Below are 21,260 nucleotides of genomic sequence, written 5' to 3'. Positions count from 1 at the left end.
AGCTGCTTGTTTCGTACGAAATGGAAGAAAGCTAAAATTGTAATAAATACAACCAAATCAAAATCAATGTTTGGCCGTTGACAAAATAAAACTCATAGTTCCAAACAAATTTAAATATAAAATAATGATTTCTAAATAATAAAAAAATAAATATAAACCTGTGTATTATATATAAATTATTTTTTAATACAAACATTTAAAATGTTTGTTAAATAAATGTGTTTAATGAATCCTAAAACAATTATACACTCGTGACTTATATTTAAATTATACAAAATTATGAATACAAACAGTTACTATATATTTATGAATGTTCACTTGTGTATAATTTTTATTCATGACTTATATTCAAAAAAATATGATTTAAATATTGGACACAATTGAATATTCGTATCAACAGTTAGATTTTAAATAATAAATATTTTTTATAAAAACATTGAACTATACAAATGAGTGTATAATCATTGATATGTCTGTATAATTAATATAATTTTGTTGAATTGTAATTTTAATTATATTTGTATTTTTATACTATACAAACATTTTAATAATTGATAATTGTCATTTTAAAAAAATATATATATATATATAAAATAATACATGAATAAATTTAAAAGTAAGCTTTTTTGTATGTACAATATTTATAACGTAATAGACATTCAAACCTGAAGGCTGGAGTGGCTATACCGGCTCGTGTTCTAAAGTCGCGGGTTTGAGACCTTGCGGCCCCCTTTTTTGTGTTAATTTTCACATCTATGAGTGGTCAGGTCTTTTGCAAATAAAAGAATGCAAGGGGTTTTATGCAAAATGCATAGCAGTGATCGGCTTTTCCTGCAAATAAAAAAAGTTGTGCAAAAATGTGTCGACCGAGCGCCATCACTCACTGATAGGTGGGGTCATACACATGGATACGCGCACACGTGTTTGTGACCGTATCTACACGCCTGTGTTAAGTTAAGTGACCGCAATTTCATATTTTCAAAGTTTTAGAATCAAATTAAGCATCGAGCTCAAGTTCTATAACTCTCAATAATATTGACTTATAATTTCACTCCATTTTTTCCTTATGGATGAAGTGGGTCCTAGAAGGACATTGTGGGAAAACCACAATGGAGCTGGTTTTATGCGGTCGACTCCAAAAGCTATAATGACTGACTGTTGAGAAAGATGAATGGTGTTTCATTTTAGGGGGAGGTCACTCACATGGGGTGGGGAACTCTTCCCCTCTTGGCTTCCTTTTTCTTTTCTTTTCTTTTCCGGTGGTCATCATGCTGTTGTTATTTCTCCATATTCTGATTTGACAGTATGTCCCTATGCTCAATTGGAAACAGACTGAATGATTTCTTTTCCAAAAAGCAGTGTTGATAGTCCTGTCCTGCATTAGTTTTTAATTGTATATTAGTTGGGACTCCCCCCCCCCCCCCCAACGTATTGGTTACCTCCGAAACTGGCACGCCACTTGGCCCCATCCCTGCATCATTATCGCGATCAATACAAACAATGATTTCATTCATGCCACTAGAATTGAATATCGAGCACAACGCCTTTTTTTCCTACCTAGCAGGACCAATCCCCTTTTAATGTGTCTGAGTCGAGTATACCACTGCAGCACTGCTACTATTTGCCGTTTTTCGTCAACAGGCCCAGAGTTTCCAATAAAGGTTCGCCCGCCTAACAGGAGAAAATGCTCTAGTACCTAATTTTGCATGTGATGCATACCCCCTGGACATACCTTTTCCTTTCATTTTTCTTGATAAGGATTAAAAAAAGTAGTACAAAAACATGAGAAATGGTCAATATAAATGGTCGATTTTCCCCCACCTTTTTCCCAGCTTGCCCACCAATAATTGGTTTGAATACTACTGCGAGTACAGTGGAGCGGAGGATTTGTGGCCACAAAGACTCCATGCGACCCATCTGTTTCTCACTGTCTTCTCTCACCTGGGCTGTTACCAGTAAAATAACAAAAAGATTCCATCGGCTGCGACTAAAGAAGAGATTATTTTTCCTGGGGAACTGTGGCTTTTGTTTTGTTCTTATCCCTCTCTCACGCTTGCGTCGACCGAGAAGGGGAAGGGAAGGGAAATGGAAATTGCTTTGATAAAGATTTGTTTGTCTCTCGAGGATAAGCTCGCCCGCACTAGTAAACAAGGCGCGCCGGGACAGGACGCGCGAAAATAGACGCCCGGCCGCGCATCGAAAGATGCCGTGAGAAAATTGGAGCCGTCGACAATACGTTGGACAATTTTCCTTCTTTAAAAGGAGAAAACGAAATGGAGGCACGGCGCAATACGTGCACGCTTATTAGGAGGAGGAGTAGGTATTTTTTTTTGAAGGGGGGAAAAGGTTGGGTTGTCCCAAGTGCACGCCAACATCACTGTGTGCGCTTGCCGCACGCTTTCGGCCAGTGAAGACGCGTTTCATGACACGGTAAATAAAATAATTTTATTCTCCGGATAGAAAAATCCGTCCCATGCTTTCTCTTTTATTTCTGACGATTACGAAACCTCGTCGGAATACAGAGAGCTTATACGTTGCGTAAAGGAGGAAGTCGGTCACCACAACTCGAAAAAGAAGAAGAAGAAGGTTGGTCGACGGACAAACAGGATACCGAAACAACAGAGACGCACATCGTGGTATTTTCTCTTTGATGAAGCCATGAGCGAACTGCACAGATGTCGAATGGCGGTGGTGCCATCTGGGCGAGGAGGATCCCTCCGTGATCTTGCGCTGCGCTGGAGCGGTACGGTACGTAGAAGCCGCAGCCACACACGTAGGCATGCGTCCCGTACGTAGCCGTCCGAGCCGCAGTATATTCCGCTTTCCTTTCAGGGAAAAAGCCGGGTATATTCTGGCCTGCTGGCTCCAGAGACAGCTGCCGCTGCGTGTGCCTGTGCCACCGGCGAGATGCAGTCAATGATTTCACCTAGCCTTTGCCTTCAGTCTGGCCCGTGTTAAATCGGTCGATCCCTCTACGACTTATTACCCCGCTGCCTCTTCTCGGCAGCTCGCAGTTAATTCTGGTGTCAGTGCCGTGTGGTGCCACTGCCTAACTGCTCTCTGATCGGACCGCCATTAACTCCCCAACGGATCTCTTGACAGGATACCCCATCATTTTGAAAAATATTGCACTCCTGCACTGCACCGTCTGCAGATTCTTTACACTAACTCATTCATTTTCTCCGTGGGAAGGAAATTATTACTACGGGCTTTTGCAGTGGCGAGCAAAGTTACAGTCTCTTTCGATGACGTATGCACGGATTGATGCTTTTGGTGATGATAAATCTGAGATTAGTCTAATCTAAGATAAATATCATGTGTGTCTTTTCTTGAGCGTCGTCAGCAAATTTATGTCTGACAAAAACAATACCACAACTGAGCACGTCAGCCCTTGGTAGCTAGTAGTATGAGTGTGAGACAATCCAAACCGGCCTGACTATGTCCTGGTTTCACATCACACACCGGAATTGAATATGGTTTCAGTTAGTTCAGATGGGGAAATGGCGTTGTAAATTACACGGGGTTTATTCCCAGATATTCCTCTTAGACTACTATTTTATTATAAGATTTACAACTTGGACTTACTCTTACCGGGTCGTTTTTACTGAGTCTAGACGGCAAAATAACCAGCATCCTAAACTACAAACCAAACAATGCTAACTAACGTTAGGAAAGGTATAGAAAAATGTTAATCAAGTTCAAGTTCGTAACTAAAGTCAGAGAGAGCGGTAAGCCCGATGCAAACGACACGTGCTGGACAAGCTAGATAATAAAGGTGTGGCGGTATAAATAAAGCGCCAAACTTTATTCGAGTTGCAGGCTAATTCTTGGCATGCACTCAATCTCCCGTACTCCTACTGCTCGCTCATCAGGCCCCATTTTTATCTGATTGATACTATCAAATAACTTTCTTTTCTATCCTTTTTTTCTTGCAAGCGACTGCAATTATTTCAAAGCACTACGAGCTGCTGAATGATAAAAGAAACTCGTACTGCATGGAAAATTACTTCGCCGTGAAGGATCAAACACTGCACGGGACAATAAAGGTTTTCTATTTTTTGGGAGAGAAATGGGGCCCTCGTGTTCTATTGGCCATGCTTGTGTTTGGTCCTTTTAGGGGAATATAAAAGTAGAGTTGTTGGCATGGAGTGTGCTGTTTCTATTTCGTTTCTGCTCCTCAATTGACTTGGGTCACGGAGGTTCTGGTGCTAGCTTTTCAACTTTTCTTCTTCTTTGAACTGAAGAAATAGGAACTGGAATTTCCATGGACCAGGATCCTCTACCGTATGGCAGGGTGCCGTTTAACCACTGGCATGTAGGCCCGCTAGGAATCTGGCCCACATGTCAGTGGCTCAATGGTACACACCATACGTCAGAGGAGCTGCTTCCAATTTTCATATGTTCTCTTAATGGATTTAGAGCATCTTCAACAGATTGACGAAATCGTCACACATGTCTTTTTAGTCAACGAGAATGTCTTCTCTCACTGCACGCAAATCGCCGGAAGAATTGAAGTAAATTCAGCAAAATACGAACATCAGTGTCAAGTCTAGTACTTGAATCCTGGTGGGCCGGGAATATCACTGTCCTCCTAACCATCCAAACACGGGTTGGTTCACTTCAACAGATGATTTATAATAGGACACTTGTTCATAAAAACCACTTTAAGGGTATCTGGACAAAAAAAGTGCTCCGACAGATGTCTCATTTGTTTCTTGTGATGTAATTTTTTTGGCCCGGCCTCAAATTTTGCCCCCATGTACTGCGGTACTTGCTCGGGGACGAGCAAGGCATAAGCTTGAGGGAGTTGATGAGTCCAAAATGTATGATGATTTTGATGGTTATTGTGTACTTTTTTTGTCGTTTCCCTAGGAAACGTCTTTTGAAGCAAATAAAATACTATGGAAGGAATTTCAGGAGATTATGATAGAATCACATGTTGGGGATCATAACAGAAATTTAAAATTTTCTACGCATCACCCAGATCAATCTATAGAGTCATCTAGCAACGAGAGGGAGAGGAGTGCATCTACATACCCTTGTAGATCGCGAGCGGAAGCGTTCAAGAGAACGGAGTTGATGGAGTCGTACTCGTTGTGATCCAAATCACCGATGATCCTTACGCTGAACGGACGGCACCTCCGCGTTCAACACACGTACGGAGCGGAGATGTCTCCCGCGCCTTGATCCAGCAAAGGGGAGGGAGAGGTTGAGGAAGAGAGCTCCAACAGCAGCACGACGACGTGGTGGTGGTGGAGAGGCAGTACTCCGGCAGGGCTTCGCCAAGCTCTTAACGGAGGAGGAGAGGTGTTGGGGAGGGAAGGGGCTGCGCCTTTGATGTGGTGTGCAGCCCTCCCCTTGCCCCTCTATTTATAGGGGAAGGGGGAAGGGGGCCGGCCCCCTCTAGATGAGATCTAGAGGGGGGGGGGCAAGGGGAGGGGCTTGCCCCCCAAGTAAGGGGGGCGCCCCCTCTAGGGTTTCCCCCCCAACCCTAGGCGCATGGGCCCAAGGGGGGATGCCGGTGGACCCCTGGAACCCCTCCGGTGGCCCTGGTACAATACCGATATGCCCCCGAACTTTTCCGGTGACCGTATGACAACTTCCCACATATAAATCCGGAACTCCCCGTGACGTCCGGGATCTCATCCGGGACTCCGAACAACATTCGGTAATCACATACAAGTCTTCCTAATAACCCTAGCATCATCGAACCTTAAGTGTGTAGACCCTACGGGTTCGGGAACCATGCAGACATGACCGAGACAACTCTCCGGCCAATAACCAACAGCGGGATCTGGATACCCATGTTGGCTCCCACATGTTCCACGATGATCTCATCGGATGAACCACGACGTCGAGGATTCAAGCAATCCCGTATGCAATTCCCTTTGTCAATCGATACGTTACTTGCCCGAGATTCGATCGTCGGTATCCCAATACCTCGTTCAATCTCGTTATCGGCAAGTCACTTTACTCGTTCCGTAACACATCATCCCATGACCAACCCTTAGCCACATTGAGCTCATTACGATGATGTCTTACCGAGTGGGCCCAGAGATACCTCTCCGTCATACGGAGTGACAAATCCCAGTCTCGATTCATGCCAACCCAACAGACACTTTCGAAGATACCTGTAGTGCACCTTTATAGTCACCCAGTTACATTGTGACGTTTGGCACACCCAAAGTATTCCTACAGTATCCAGGAGTTGCACAATCTCATGGTCTAAGGAAAAGATACTTGACATTAGAAAAGCTTTAGCAGACGAACTACACGATCTTGCGCTATGCTTAGGATTGGGTCTTGTCCATCAAATCATTCTCCTAATGATGTGATCCTGTTATCAGTGACATCCAATGTCCATGGTCAGGAAACCGTAACCATCTATTGATCAACGAGCTAGTCAACTAGAGGCTCACTAGGGACATGTTGTGGTCTATGTATTCACACATGTATTACGATTTCCGGATAACACAATTATAGCATGAACAATAGACAATTATCATGAACAAGGAAATATAATAATAACCATTTTATTATTGCCTCTAGGGCATATTTCTAACAGTCTCCCACTTGCACTAGAGTCAATAATCTAGTTACATTGTGATGAATCGAACACCCATAGAGTTCTGGTGTTGATCATGTTTTGCTCGAGGAAGAGGTTTAGTCAACGGATCTGCGACATTCAGGTCCGTATGCAGTTTACAAATATCTATGTCTCCATTTTGAACATTTTCACGAATGGAGTTGAAGCGGCGCTTGATATGCCTGGTCTTCCTGTGATACCTGGGCTCCTTGGCAAGGGCAATAGCTCAAGTGTTCTCATAGAAGAGAGTCATCAGGCCCGATGCATTGGGAATAACTCCTAGGTCGGTAATGAACTCCTTCATCCAGATTGCTTCTTGTGCTGCCTCTGAGGCTGCCATGTACTCCGCTTCACATGTAGATCCCGCCACGACGCTTTGCTTACAACTGCACCAGCTGACTGCCCCACCATTCAAAATATACACGTATTCGGTTTGTGACTTAGAGTCATCCAGATCTGTGTCGAAGCTAGCATCGACGTAACCCTTTACGACGAGCTATTCGTCACCTCCATAAATGAGAAACATATCCTTAGTCCTCTTCAGGTACTTCAGGATATTCTTGACCGTTGTCCAGTGTTCCATGCCGGGATTACTTTGGTACCTTACTACCAAACTCACGGCAAGGTTTACATCAGGTCTGGTACACAACATGGCATACATAATAGACCCTATGGCCGAGGCATAGGGGACGACACTCATCTTTTCTCTATCTTCTGCCATGGCCGGGCATTGAGCCGTGCTCAATCTTACACCTTGCAATACAGGAAAGAACCCCTTCTTGGACTGATCCATATTGAACTTCTTCAATATCTTGTCAAGGTATGTACTTTGTGAAAGACCAATGAGGCGTCTCGATCTATCTCTATAGATCTTGATGCCTAATATATAAGCAGCTTCTCCAAGATCCTTCATTGAAAAACACTTGTTCAAGTAGCCCTTTATGCTTTCCAAGAATTCTATATCATTTCCCATCAATAGTATGTCATCCACATATAATATGAGAAATGCTACAGAGCTCCCACTCACTTTCTTGTAAACACAGGCTTCTCCATAAGTCTGCGTAAACCCAAACGCTTTGATCATCTCATCAAATCGAATGTTCCAACTCCGAGATGCTTGCACCAGCCCATAGATTGAGCGTTGGAGCTTGCACACCTTGTCAGCATTCTTAGGATCGACAAAACCTTTCGGCTGCATCATATACAATTCTTCCTTAAGGAAACCATTAAGGAATGCCGTTTTGACGTCCATTTGCCATATCTCATAATCATAGAATGCGGCAATTGCTAACATGATTCGGACGGGACTTCAGCTTCGCTACGGGTGAGAAAGTCTCATCGTAGTCAACCCCTTGAACTTGTCGATAACCCTTAGCAACAAGCCGAGCCTTATAGATGGTCACATTACGATCCGCGTCTGTCTTCTTCTTAAAGATCCATTTATTTTCTATGGCTCGCCGATCATCGGGCAAGTAAGTCAAAGTCCATACTTCATTTTCATACATGGATCCTATCTCGGATTTCATGGCTTCCAGCCATTTGTCGGAATCTGGGCCCGCCATCGCTTCTTCATAGTTTGAAGGTTCACCATTGTCTAACAACATGATTTACAAGACAGGGTTGCCGTACCACTCTGGTGCAGAACGTGTCCTTGTGGACCTACGAAGTTCAGTAGCAACTTGATCTGAAGTTTCATGATCATCATCATTAACTTCCTCTCTAGTCGGTGCAGGCACCTCAGGAACATTTTCTTGAGCTGCGCCACTCTCCGGTTCAAGAGGCAATACTTCATCAAGTTCTACTTTCCTCCCACTTACTTCTTTTGAGAGAAACTCTTTCTCTAGAAAGGATCCATTCTTGGCAACAAAGATCTTGCCTTCGGATCTGAGGTAGAAGGTATACCCAATAGTTTCTTTAGGGTATCCTATGAAGACGCATTTTTCCGATTTGGGTTCGAGCTTTTCAGGTTGAAGTTTCTTGACATAAGCATCGCATCCCCAAACTTTCAGAAACGACAGCTTAGGTTTCTTACCAAACCACAATTCATACGGTGTCGTCTCAACGGATTTCGATGGAGCCCTATTTAAAGTGAATGCGGCAGTCTCTATAGCATAACCCCAAAATGACAGTGGTAGATCGGTAAGAGACATCATAGATCGTACCATATCCAATAGAGTGCGATTACGATGTTCGGACACACCATTACGCTGAGGTGTTCCAGGCGGCGTGAGTTGTGAAACAATTCCGCATTTCCTTAAGTGCGCGCCAAATTCATGACTCAAATATTCTCCCCCACGATCTGATCGTAAGAACTTGATTTTCCTGTCACGTTGATTCTCAACCTCACTCTGAAATTCCTTGAACTTTTCAAAGGTCTCAGACTTGTGTTTCATTAAGTAGACATACCCATATCTACTCAAGTCATCAGTGAGGGTGAGAACATAACGATAGCCACCGCGAGCCTCAACACTCATTGGACCGCACACATCAGTATGTATGATTTCCAATAAGTTGGTTGCTCGCTCCATTGTTTCGGAGAACGGAGTCTTGGTCATTTTGCCCATGAGGCATGGTTCACATGTGTCAAATGATTCATAATCAAGAGACTCCAAAAGTCCATCTGCACGGAGTTTATTCATGCGTTTGACACCAATGTGACCAAGACGGCAGTGCCACAAGTATGTGGGACTATCATTATCAACCTTACATCTTTTGGCATTCACACTATGAATATGTGTAATATCACATTCGAGATTGAATAAGAATAAACCATTGACCAGCGGGGCATGGCCATAAAACATGTCTCTCATATAAATAGAACAACTATTATTCTCAGATTTAAATGAGTAGGCATCTCGCATTAAACGAGATCCAGATACAATGTTCATGCTCAAAGCTGGTACTAAATAACAATTATTGAGGTTTAAAACTAATCCCGTAGGTAAATGTAGAGGTAGCGTGCCGACGGCGATCACATCGACCTTGGAACCATTCCCGACGCGCATCGTCACCTCGTCCTTCGCCAGTCTCTGTTTATTCCGCAGTTTCTGTTTTGAGTTACAAATATGAGCAGCTGCATCGGTATCAAATACCCAGGAGCTACTACCAGCGCTGGTTAGGTACACATCAATAACATGTATATCACATATACCTTTGGCATTGCCGGCCTTCTTATCTGCTAAGTACTTGGGGCAGTTCTGCTTCCAGTGACCGTTTCCCTTGCAATAAAAGCACTAGTCTCAGGCTTGGGTCCATTCTTTGGCTTCTTCCCGACAGCTTGCTTACCGGGCGCGGCAACTCCCTTGCCGTCCTTCTTGAAGTTCTTTTTACCCTTGCCTTTCTTGAACTTAGTGGTTTTATTCACCATCAACACTTGATGTTCCTTTTTGATTTCCACCTCCGCTGATTTCAGCATTGAATATACCTCAGGAATGGTCTTTTCCATCCCCTGCATATTGAAGTTCATCACAAAGCTCTTGTAGCTAGGTGGGAGCGACTGAAGGATTCTGTCAACGACCGCATCATCCGGGAGATTAACTCCCAGCTAAGACAAGCGGTTGTGCAACCCAGACATTTTGAGTATGTGCTCGCTGACGGAACTATTCTCCTCCATCTTACAACTGTAGAACTTGTCGGAGACTTCATATCTCTTGACCCGGGCATGAGCTTGGAAAACCATTTTCAGCTCTTGGAACATCTCATATGCTCCGTGTTGCTCAAAACGCTTTTGGAGCCCCGGTTCTAAGCTGTAAAGCATGCCGCACTGAACCAGGGAGTAATCATCACTACGCGTCTGCCAAGCGTTCATAACGTCTTGTTCTGCTGGGAAAACAGGTGCTTCACCTAGCGGTGCATCAAGGACATATGCTTTCTAGGCAGCTATGAGGATAATCCTCAGGTTACGGACCCAGTCCGTGTAGTTGCTTCCATCGTTTTTCAGCTTGGTTTTCTCTAGGAACGCGTTGAAGTTGAGGGCAACATTAGCGTGGGCCATTTGATCTACAAGACATATTGCAAATAATTTTAGACTATGTTCATGATAATTAAGTTCATCTAATCAAATTATTTAATGAACTCCCACTCAGATAGACATCCCTCTAGTCATCTAAGTGATACATGATCCGAGTCAACTAGGCCGTGTCCGATCATCACGTGAGACGGACTAGTCATCATCGGTGAACATTTTCATGTTGATCGTATCTTCTATACGACTCATGTTTGACCTTTCGGTCTTCCGTGTTCCGAGGCCATGTCTGTACATGCTAGGCTCGTCAAGTCAACCTAAGTGTATTGCGTGTGTAAATCTGGCTTACACCCGTTGTATGCGAACGTTAGAACCTATCACACCCGATCATCACGTGGTGCTTCGGAACAACCGACCTTAGCAACGGTGTGCAGTTAGGGGGAACACTTTCTTGAAATTATTACGAGGGATCATCTTATTTCTGCTACCGTCGTTCTAAGCAAATAAGATGTAAAACATGGTAAACATCACATGCAATCAAACAGTGACATGATATGGCCAATATCATTTTGCTCCTTTTGATCTCCATCTTCGGGGCGCCATAATCATCATTGTCACCGCCATGACACCATGACCTCCATCATCATGACTTCATGAAGTTGTCTCGCCAACTATTACTTCTACTACTATGGCTAACGGTTAGCAATAAAGTAAAGTAATTACATGACGTTTATGTTGACACGCAGGTCATAAATAAATTAAGACAACTCCTATGGCTCCTGCCGGTTGTCATACTCATCGACATGGAAGTCGTGATTCCTATTACAAGAACATGATCAATCTCATACATCACATATATCATTCATCACATCCTTTTGGCCATATCACATCACACGGCATATGCTGCAAAAACAAGTTAGACGTCCTCTAATTGTTGTTGCAAGTTTTTACGTGGCTGCTATAGGTTTCTAGCAAGAACGTTTCTTACCTACACCAAAACCACAACATGATATGCCAATTTCTATTTACCCTTCATAAGGACCCTTTTCATCGAATCCGATCCGACTAAAGTGGGAGACAGACACCCGCTAGCCACCTTATGCAACTAGTGCATGTCAGTCGGTGGAACCAGTCTCACGTAAGCGTACGTGTAAGGTCGGTCCGGGCCGCTTCATCCCATGATGCCGCCGAATCAAGATAAGACTAGTAACGGCAAGTAAATTGACAAAAACGACGCCCACAACAACTTGTGTTCTACTCGTGCATAGAAACTACGCATAGACCTAGCTCTGATGACACTGTTGGGGATCGTAGCAGAAATTTAAAACTTTCTACGCATCACCAAGATCAATCTATGGAGTCATCTAGAAACGAGAGGGAGAGGAGTGCATCTACATACCCTTGTAGATCGCGAGCGGAAGCGTTCAAGAGAATGGGGTTGATGGAGTCGTACTCGTCGTGATCCAAATCACCGATGATCCTTACACCAAACGGACGGCACCTCCGCGTTCAACACACGTACGGAGCGGAGACGTCTCCCGCACCTTGATCCAGCAAGGGGGAGGGAGAGGTTGAGGAAGAGAGCTCCAACAGCAGCACGACGGCGTGGTGGTGGTGGAGCGGCAGTACTCCGGCAGGGCTTCGCCAAGCTCTTAACGGAGGAGGACAGGTGTTGGGGAGGGGAGGGGCTGCGCCTTTGATGTGGTGTGTAGCCCTCCCCTTGCCCCTCTATTTATAGGGGAAGGGGGCCGCCCCCCTCTAGATGAGATCTAGAGGGGGGGGGGCGGCCAAGGGGAGGGGCTTGCCCCCCAAGCAAGGGGGGTGTCCCCTCTAGGGTTTCCCCCCAACCCTAGGCGCATGGGCCCAAGGGGGGGATGCGCCCAGCCCTCCAAGGGCTGGTTCCCTTTCCTCTATGGCTCATGAGGCCCTCCGAGAGAGGTGGCCCCTCCCGATGGTGTCGGGTGGTAGGTGCGACATATGCCAACGGGTGGCTTATCATTGTGGGAGCCAGTAAGAAGTCGCCGGTGCCTGGAAACGGGATGAGGTGAAGACATGCACGCCGGCTAATCTTACCCAGCTTCGGGGCTCTCCGTGGAGATAACACCCCTACTGCTGCTCTGCGGGGTCTCCGCATGATCACTAGATGGACAAGTAGCTACACAATGCTCCTTGAGCTATTCGGTGGGAGGAGGAAGAAGGGCACGGCTAGCTTGCTTCTTCTCCTTGTGTGGTGTCTAAATCTAGCCGGGGGTCCAACCCTTTGCATGGGCGCCCCGGGGGGTTTATATAGGCCTACCCCCCGGGGGTACAATGGTAATCCGACTGGCGCGGGCCCCAGCCGTCTGTGACTGCGCTCGCCGGCTGCTGGGGCCCGCCGACTGGTGGGTCCCGCCGGCTGCTGGCCCCTTGGTCGACAGGCAGGCCCCACTGCCCAGGACCTGATCGGCGGCTGGTTACTGTTGCTCTATCTTGGTGACGTGGGCTTCATCGAGGTAGGCGTGGCTACAGTGCCGCCGCCCGGCGGGCGATCGCTGTAGCCTCACCGTGTCTTGTCTCCTTAATAGGGCGTCTCCTTCGAGGAAGATGGCAAGCCGGCTGCGGGGAACCGTCTCTCTCTTGGGCCGACTGGGGGAGGTGTGGCCGCCTTCGGGTGTCTCTCTACCCGAAGGGACCCACCGCCTGTGGGCCGCGCTGGTAGTCCGTCGTGGATGGCGTCAGGGTCGGCATGGCAACAGTGTTGCGCCGGGCGGATCATGGTCACCCGTATGGCGCACTGTGCCGATCGTGCTCCGGGATTTGGGGGTGGCAGGCTTTACTGTAGCCACGCCCTGTCTCATCGCCGCTAGGTGGATGCAAACTTTGAGGGTACGGTCTCGACCGCTTTATGGGCTAAAGTCGGGCCGCCTTTCGAAAGCCGGCCTGGGTGACAGCCAGCAAGGGGAAGGCGGCCCCATGTCTTGGATTCTTGAGAGCCGGACGGGCTCGTAATTTTTTTAGAAGGGCCAGGGGAAGCCGGCTAGGCTACCCATGGCTATTTACTCCGACAAGACTTGCCGGTAATGAGATTGAACTATGTATTGAGATACCGACGATCAAATCTCGGGCAAGTAACATACCGATGACAAAGGGAACAACTCTTGGGGCTGGTGCCCTTGGCCCATGTAGGCCAAGGCGCACCCCCTACAGCCCATGTAGCCCCCGGGACAGGTGGCCCCACCCTGTGGACCCCCGGGACCCTTCCGGTGGTCCCGGTACAATACCTATAACCCCGAAACTTGTCCCGATGCCCGAAATAGGACTTCCCATATATAAATCTTTACCTCCAGAACATTCCGGAACTCCTCGTGATGTCCGGGATCTCATCCGGGACTCCGAAAAACATTCGGGTTACTGCATATACATATCCCTACAACCCTAGCGTCACCGAACCTTAAGTGTGTAGACCCTACGGGTTCGGGAGACATGTAGACATGACTTAGATCGCTCTGTGGTCAATAACCAACAGCGGGATCTGGATACCCATGTTGGTTCCCACATGCTCCATGATGATCTCATCGGATGAACCACGATGTCGAGGATTCAAGCAACCCCGTATACAATTCCCTTTGTCAATCGGTATTTTACTTGCCCGAGATTCGATCGTCGGTATCCCAATACCTCGTTCAATCTTGTTACCGGCAAGTCACTTTACTCGTACCGTAATGCATGATCCCGTGACCAGACACTTGGTCACTTTGAGCTCATTATGATGATGCATTACCGAGTGGGCCCAGCGATACCTCTCCGTCATACGGAGTGACAAATCCCAGTCTTGATCCATGTCAACCCAACAGACACTTTCGGAGATACCCGTAGTCTACCTTTATAGTCACCCAGTTATGTTGTGACGTTTGGTATACCCAAAGCATTCTTACAGTATCCGGGAGTTACACAATCTCATGGTCTAAGGAAAAGATACTTGACATTGGAAAAACTCTAGCAAACGAACTATACGATCTCATGCTATGTTTAGGATTGGGTCTTGTCCATCACATCATTCTCCTAATGATGTGATCTCGTTATCAATGACATCCAATGTCCATAGTCAGGAAACCATGACTATCTGTTGATCAACGAGCTAGTCAACTAGAGGCTTACTAGGGACATGTTGGTGTCTGTTATTCACACATGTATTACGATTTCCGGATAACACAATTATAGCATGAATAAAGACAATTATCATGAACAAGGAAATATAATAATAATGCTTTTAATTATGCCTCAGGGCATATTTCCAAAGAACATGCGGTGCCCCCATGTTTGGTTTTGGTAATTGATGACAATCTCTATGGACTAATGGTTGCCTTGAGTTATATTTGAAGGTTTTGTCCATAGGCTTTTCTTGGAGTACATGTGTTGGTTTCAAGGAGAGTTTGTGTCGACCAAGGTGCTATTCAAGGAATTATCCAAAGATTGGTCATTTGAGAGTTGAGCTTATTGCAAGCATGTCTTTCCAAGGAAGGGTTCTCACCATTCTTATGGGCCTTTTCTCATTTGCTTCTTATTGATATTTCTATCAAGATTGTGTTAGCCCATGTCGTTAGCTTTCCAACAAACTTGGTTTCGTTGAATTCGGAGTCCGTTTGCAGAAGTTGTGGCTGTTTTGGTAAAGGCTGCAGCGGTACTACCGTGGCTAGAGGGATGTAATTTTTTACTACCAGCTCCAGAGCGGTACTCCTCGTGCAGCCTATTAATGAAGCAAATTCAATGAAACAACAACTGGTACCGTATAGAAGGGGCCATAAACTGGAGAGTCTTGACCAATTCGAAAGATCATTTGGTGTAGTTGAAATAACAGAATTGGAACTTGTTTGGTCAAGTAAGGGAAACTCAATCAAATTCATAACTGTCTCAATAGAATCTTTTCCTTCTTTTTTTTTGTCTAAATATTCAGTTAAGACCATTCCAAGGCTCCTTTTCGCCATGCATAAACTAAACCAACAACTAAGATAAGCACGAAAATCAAAGCTTCGATAAAAACGGATACACCCAATACGTCGAAACTCATTGCCCAAGGGTATAGAAAGACGGTTTCCACATCAAAAACAACAAAAACGAGCGCAAACATATAATAGCGTATTCGGAATTGTACCCAAGCCCCTCCCATGGGTTCTATACCCGATTCATAACTAGAAAGCTTCTCTGGTCCTTCACTAACCGGGGCTAAAAGTCCTGAAATCGAAAATGCCAAAATAGGAATAAGGCTTGCTATTATTAGAAATGTCCAAAAAATATCATATTCGTGAAGCAGAAACTAATGTACCTGAGCGGGTTTTAGGGACATTGCCTCTGCTCAAGAAGCGAGGAAGAACATTACTAAATACGGCTCCTAAAGCGGTAGTCCACTTATGCTTCGCGGGACCAAAATTCTCGTGTTTTTTGGCGCTGGATAGGCCGGAACTTAATTAGTCATTCCTCAATTCAGCATCAGTGTCAGGTTATCCAGAATTATAGGTTCAGTCTTTTCCGCGCACTAGTGGTATTTGTATATTGGTATTAACCGAATGTCTCGGTTTTTCGTTCCAAAAAAAGCAGAGCAGTATGGTTGTTAGATTTAAGTTTAGGCTCTTTGTTATTCTCGCTCGAAGCATAGTGCATCTTCTTTAACCATTTGGCGGTAGTACCGTGAGGACGAGCGGTAGTACCGCTCCAGCGGTTCTTCTGGCCTTTTGCCTCCTCGCTGTTGTTTTTCAAAGGGGTACTTCCGCCCTAGCGGTAGTACCGCTCCTTGGAGCGGTAGTACCGCTCTGTGCGGGCTGTGAGCATAACAGCTGGATTTTTCCCCACCTATAAAAGGGGGTCTTCTTCCCCAATGAACCTTATCTTTTGATCTCGTGTTCTTCCCCCATTGTTGACCTTCTTCGAGCTTGCTAACTCTCAGTCCCTCCAATGATTCTTGCTAGTTCTTGAGGGAAAAGAGACAGGAGATCTAGATCCACGTTTCCACCAATCACTTTCTCCTCTATGTGAGGGGAACCCCTTGGATCTAGATCTTGGAGTTCTTCATGTTCTCTTCTTCGTTCTTCCTCTCATTTTCCTCCCTAGAATTTTTTGCTTCGGTGGTATTTGGGAGAGAAGGACTTGGGCACTCCGTGTGCCCTTGCCATTGCATTTGGTGCATCTGTTTGAGTTCTCCACGGTGATACGTGGAAGTTACAAGTTGAGAAACTTATTACTCTTGGGTGCTTGGTACCCTTGAGCTTGTTCCTCTTGGGTTCTTGGGCGCCCTAGACGGTTGAGGTCACCTCGGAGCCATATTCCATTGTGGTGAAGTTTCGTGGTGTCGTTGGGGAGTTAACCCCAACCTTTGTGGTGTTCGGAGCTCAATCATTGTGGTGTAAAGCTCCGGGCAAGCATGGGGTCTCCAATTAGGTTGTGGAGATCGCGCCGAGCAATTTGACGGGTTCCGGTGACCGCCCCCAAGGGTTGCCAAAGTGTACGGGTTCGGTAACCGCCCCCAAGGGTTGCCATTTGTACGGGTTCGGTGACCGCCCTCAAGGGTCCCTTAGTGGAATCACGGCATCTTGCATTGTGCGAGGGCGTGAGGAGATTACGGTGGCCCTAGTGGCTTCTTGGGGAGCATTGTGCCTCCACACCGCTCCAAACAGACATTAGCATCCGCAAGGGTGTGAACTTCGGGATACACCGTCGTCTCCGCGTGCCTCGGTTATCTCTTACTCGAGCCCCTTTACTTATGCACTTTACTTTGTGATAGCCATATTGTTTCTTGTCATATATCTTGCTATCACATAGTTTCTTATCTTGCTTAGAATAAGTTGTTGGTGCACATAGGTGAGCCTAATTGTTTTAGGTTTTGTGCTTGACAAATTAACCGCTAGGTTTATTCCGCATTTGTTCAAGCCTAAACCGTAATTATTTTAAAATGCCTATTCACCCCCCTCTAGGCGAAATCCACGATCTTTCAATTGGTATCAGAGCCTCGTCTCTCTTTATTAGGCTTTACTGCCTAGAGAGTAAAGATGTCGACTAGGGGATTAGGATTCTCTGACACTCTTAGTTTCAATGGCACAAATTTTGATGTTTGGGTAATTCGCATGCTTAATCTCTTTAGGGTCATGGACCCAAATTTAGAGCGAATTGTAGATATGGGTTTTTCTCCTCCAAAGGATGCCCAAAGATTATCTTTAGAGGATGAGAAAAACTCTTATCTCAATGCTCAAGCTTCTAATGTGCTTTTGGATGCTTTGAGCAATGTAGTTATATTTCAACTCATGCCATTCCGGGGTGCTCATGAGTTGTGGACGAAGCTTCAAGATAAATATGGTGTGTCCAAGATTTGTGGGGATGATTGTTCTCCCTCCACCTCCGGTCGTATAGTCTTCTCAACTTCTTCTACTTCACCTACATGTGGTTTGCCACAAGGTAACGATATGGTGAGTAGTGTTGGTCATTGCAATGATGATAGTCTGCTTATTGTGGATTATCCTTCATCACTATCTTATTGCAATGCTCCTTCTTTGGGCTTTAACACTTCGAGCACTCCAAATGTTTCACATGCTTGTGTTGATAGTCCTTGCATATCATGTAGAAATTGCTTGACTAAATCTCATGATGATATGTTTACTATGTCTTGTTTTTTTTGACCATGAAGACTGCAGGGCTTGCACCCCACAGCATTTTATTAATAAAGCAAAAGGCATACAGGGTTTCCTCAAGATGAGGAAAGAAATAAAAGAATAAAAGAAAAGAGGGAAGGCTGTAAAGAAGGCTATACAGAGAAGGGGTGCACTATACCTATTAATTACAAAGAAACAAAGAAGCAACTCTCCTCGAGGAGGAAGAAAATCAATCCACTTAAGAAGGGCGTCTCTATATTTCCGTTTGATTCAATGAGAGAGCATAGTAAGATCATGAATGAAGCCATTCCTCCATGCCCTGAAAGATGGTTGAATGTTCCTGAAAGCTCTATCATTCCTGATCTTCCAAATATTCCACCAGGCCGTGAAAACCACCTCCCCAAAGAAAGGCTTGTTGAAATCCTTCCTAGCATGACGAGCAATTTCCACCATATCATCACAATCTTTCCATTCAATTTGCAGATAGTTCCACACGCGAACACTAAAATTGCACTGGAAAAAGAGGTGATTTCTGTCCTCCAGTATTCCAGTCGGGCAAAGAACACATTCTGGTCCTTCATTAATCCTCCAATGCCTCCTCTGAATCATGTCCTTGGTGTTAACCCTGTCCATTATAACAAGCCAAGCAAACATCTTGATCGACATAGTACAACAGCTTTTCCATATCCACCCCAGAATGGGGTTTGATACCATTGGCTGATAGACAAAATCATAAAACCTTTTTGCAGTATATTCTGATTTCTTGCCATGCCTCCATCCCCAGTGGTCATGGGAGTTACTGTCCAAATGGAAAGACTCCATTAAAGAGGAAAGCTGCTGTAGTTCCTGAAAAGCTTGTTCAGTAAGAGGCAAGTAAAAAAGGTCCTGGAAACTACTAGCCTCAAAGACTTCCTTGACTGAGAGATTTTTGTGGAGACAAAAAGAATATAGCCTAGGAAATCGATCTTGCAGAGGGACAGAACTGTTTCCAATTTGCCAATAGTCAGACCAGAACTGCACCGTATCTCCACTATGAACATCAACCGAAGTAACTGCCCTGAAATTATCCATCAACTTACAGACATCTCTCCACCAAAAAGAGCCACAAAGAACAGTATCATGTGGAATCCTTTCAAAATAGTAAGAATCCCAAACTAACTTCACCCAGGGCACATCTATCTTGTTATAAAATTTATTGAGATGTTTCAGTAGGAGAGCATCATTCTGCAAACCAAGGTTTAAGATTCCAAGCCCCCCCTTCGACTTAGGCCTACAAACAAGTGGCCAAGCCGCCAATGAATGTCCCCTTTCCTGACCATATTTCCTCCATAAACACTGCCTCTGGATTCTTTCCAATTGCTTCAAAATACCCTGAGGAATTGACAAACTGCAAAGGAAGAAGATAGGCAATGAAGAAATGACAGAATTAACTAATTGCAATCTGCTCCCTTGAGGCAAGAACCAAGAACTTGTTGTCAATCTTCTCTCCATACAATCCACAAGGGGAAGAAGGTCCACAATTTTGGGCCTGGTGATCCCCACTGGCAAACCCAGATAAGTAAAAGGCATATTGCCTAATTTGCAACCAAAATAGGCAGCAAGGTCAGAAGCATCCTGATCACTTACATTAATGGGATACATGGAGGATTTATGGAAATTGATCTGAAGTCCAGTTGCCTGTGAGAAGGAATGCAAAACTGATTTCAGAGCCCCCAATTGATCTTTATCAGCATTTAAGAAAAGCAGTGTGTCATCAGCATATTGGACCACTGGGAAATCAGGATCATGGGTAGGCAGAGGCCTGCTTATTAAACCTTGATGAAGCAGATTATTAATCAATGTCTGCAAGAGATCAGCCGCAATAACAAAGAGCAAAGGAGAAATTGGGTCCCCTTGCTTGACTCCACATTTGCATTTAAAGTGATTACCAGGGACTCCATTCAGAAGGACAGAAGAAGTGCCAGAAGACAGCAACTGCTTAATCCAAATAATCCAGCGTTCATCAAAACCTTTTGCAATTAAAATCTTTATGATAGCCTCATGCTGGATAGAATCAAAAGCCTTTTCAAAGTCTAACTTAAGCAAAAGGATGGGCCTTTTAGACTGATTGCACTGATGGATATACTCAAAGGTCCAAGCAAGACAATCCTGGATTGTTCTCGATTTTATGAAACCATATTGATTTTTATGCACACATTTGGTGATCTCCTGTTGGAATCTGTTAGCAGCAAGCTTTGTAAGGAATTTTAGACCAACAGAGGTTAGTGAAATTGGCCTAAAGTCTCCCACACACTCAGGTGTCTGCTTCTTTGGAATCAGGGTAATGTACGCATCATTCAAATTTTCTAACTGCACTGTTCCAGCATGAAACTCCTTAACCAGCTGTATAAAATCAGCAGAAATTATATGCCAACACTTTTTTAAAAAAAGCCCATTAAAGCCATCAGGTCTAGGGGCCTTATCAATAGGCAAGTCCTTAATAACCTGCTCAATTTCTTTTAATTCAAACGGTTTTGTGAGCACCTCCAAGCCCTGGACCCTAGGAATTAGAGACAATATGTTTTCATCCAAAGAAATTGACTTAACTGTCCCCATTCTGCTTTTGAAGGATGACAAGAATTCTTTGGCCATTTCCTCATGGTTTGACGTTACTGATCCATCAGACAGCAAGAGGCTAGCAATAGAGTTTTTTCCATATCTCTCAGTTGCCATGGCCTGAAAGAATTTAGAGTTTTCCTCTCCCACTTTGATGTACCTAATTGTACATCTCTTCCTCCAGTACAGATATTGCATGTGAAGCAGATGTTCATGGTGCAATTTTGTGATTTTCCTAAAATTAAACTCAGGCCTGGACAGAGATCTCTCATCCTCAAGATTGTCCAACCAAAGAATTACCCAGTTACACTTCTCAATTAACCTTTTAATATGTGATAGACCTTTCTGCCATTTCTTCAATGCAAACCTCAACGCCTTTAGTTTGTCAACAATTATTGCCGAGATATGGGTCTTACGGGGGGGACGAGTCCAAACCTCCTGAACACACTCCATGAAACCAGCCTGATGGATCCAAAAGTTTTCAAACCTGAAGATATGT

The sequence above is a fragment of the Triticum urartu genome, chromosome 5 (assembly GCF_003073215.2).
Source record: "Triticum urartu cultivar G1812 chromosome 5, Tu2.1, whole genome shotgun sequence".
In the NCBI taxonomy this organism is placed as follows: Eukaryota; Viridiplantae; Streptophyta; class Magnoliopsida; order Poales; family Poaceae; genus Triticum; species Triticum urartu.
Note: the sequence above shows the minus strand (reverse complement) of the source record.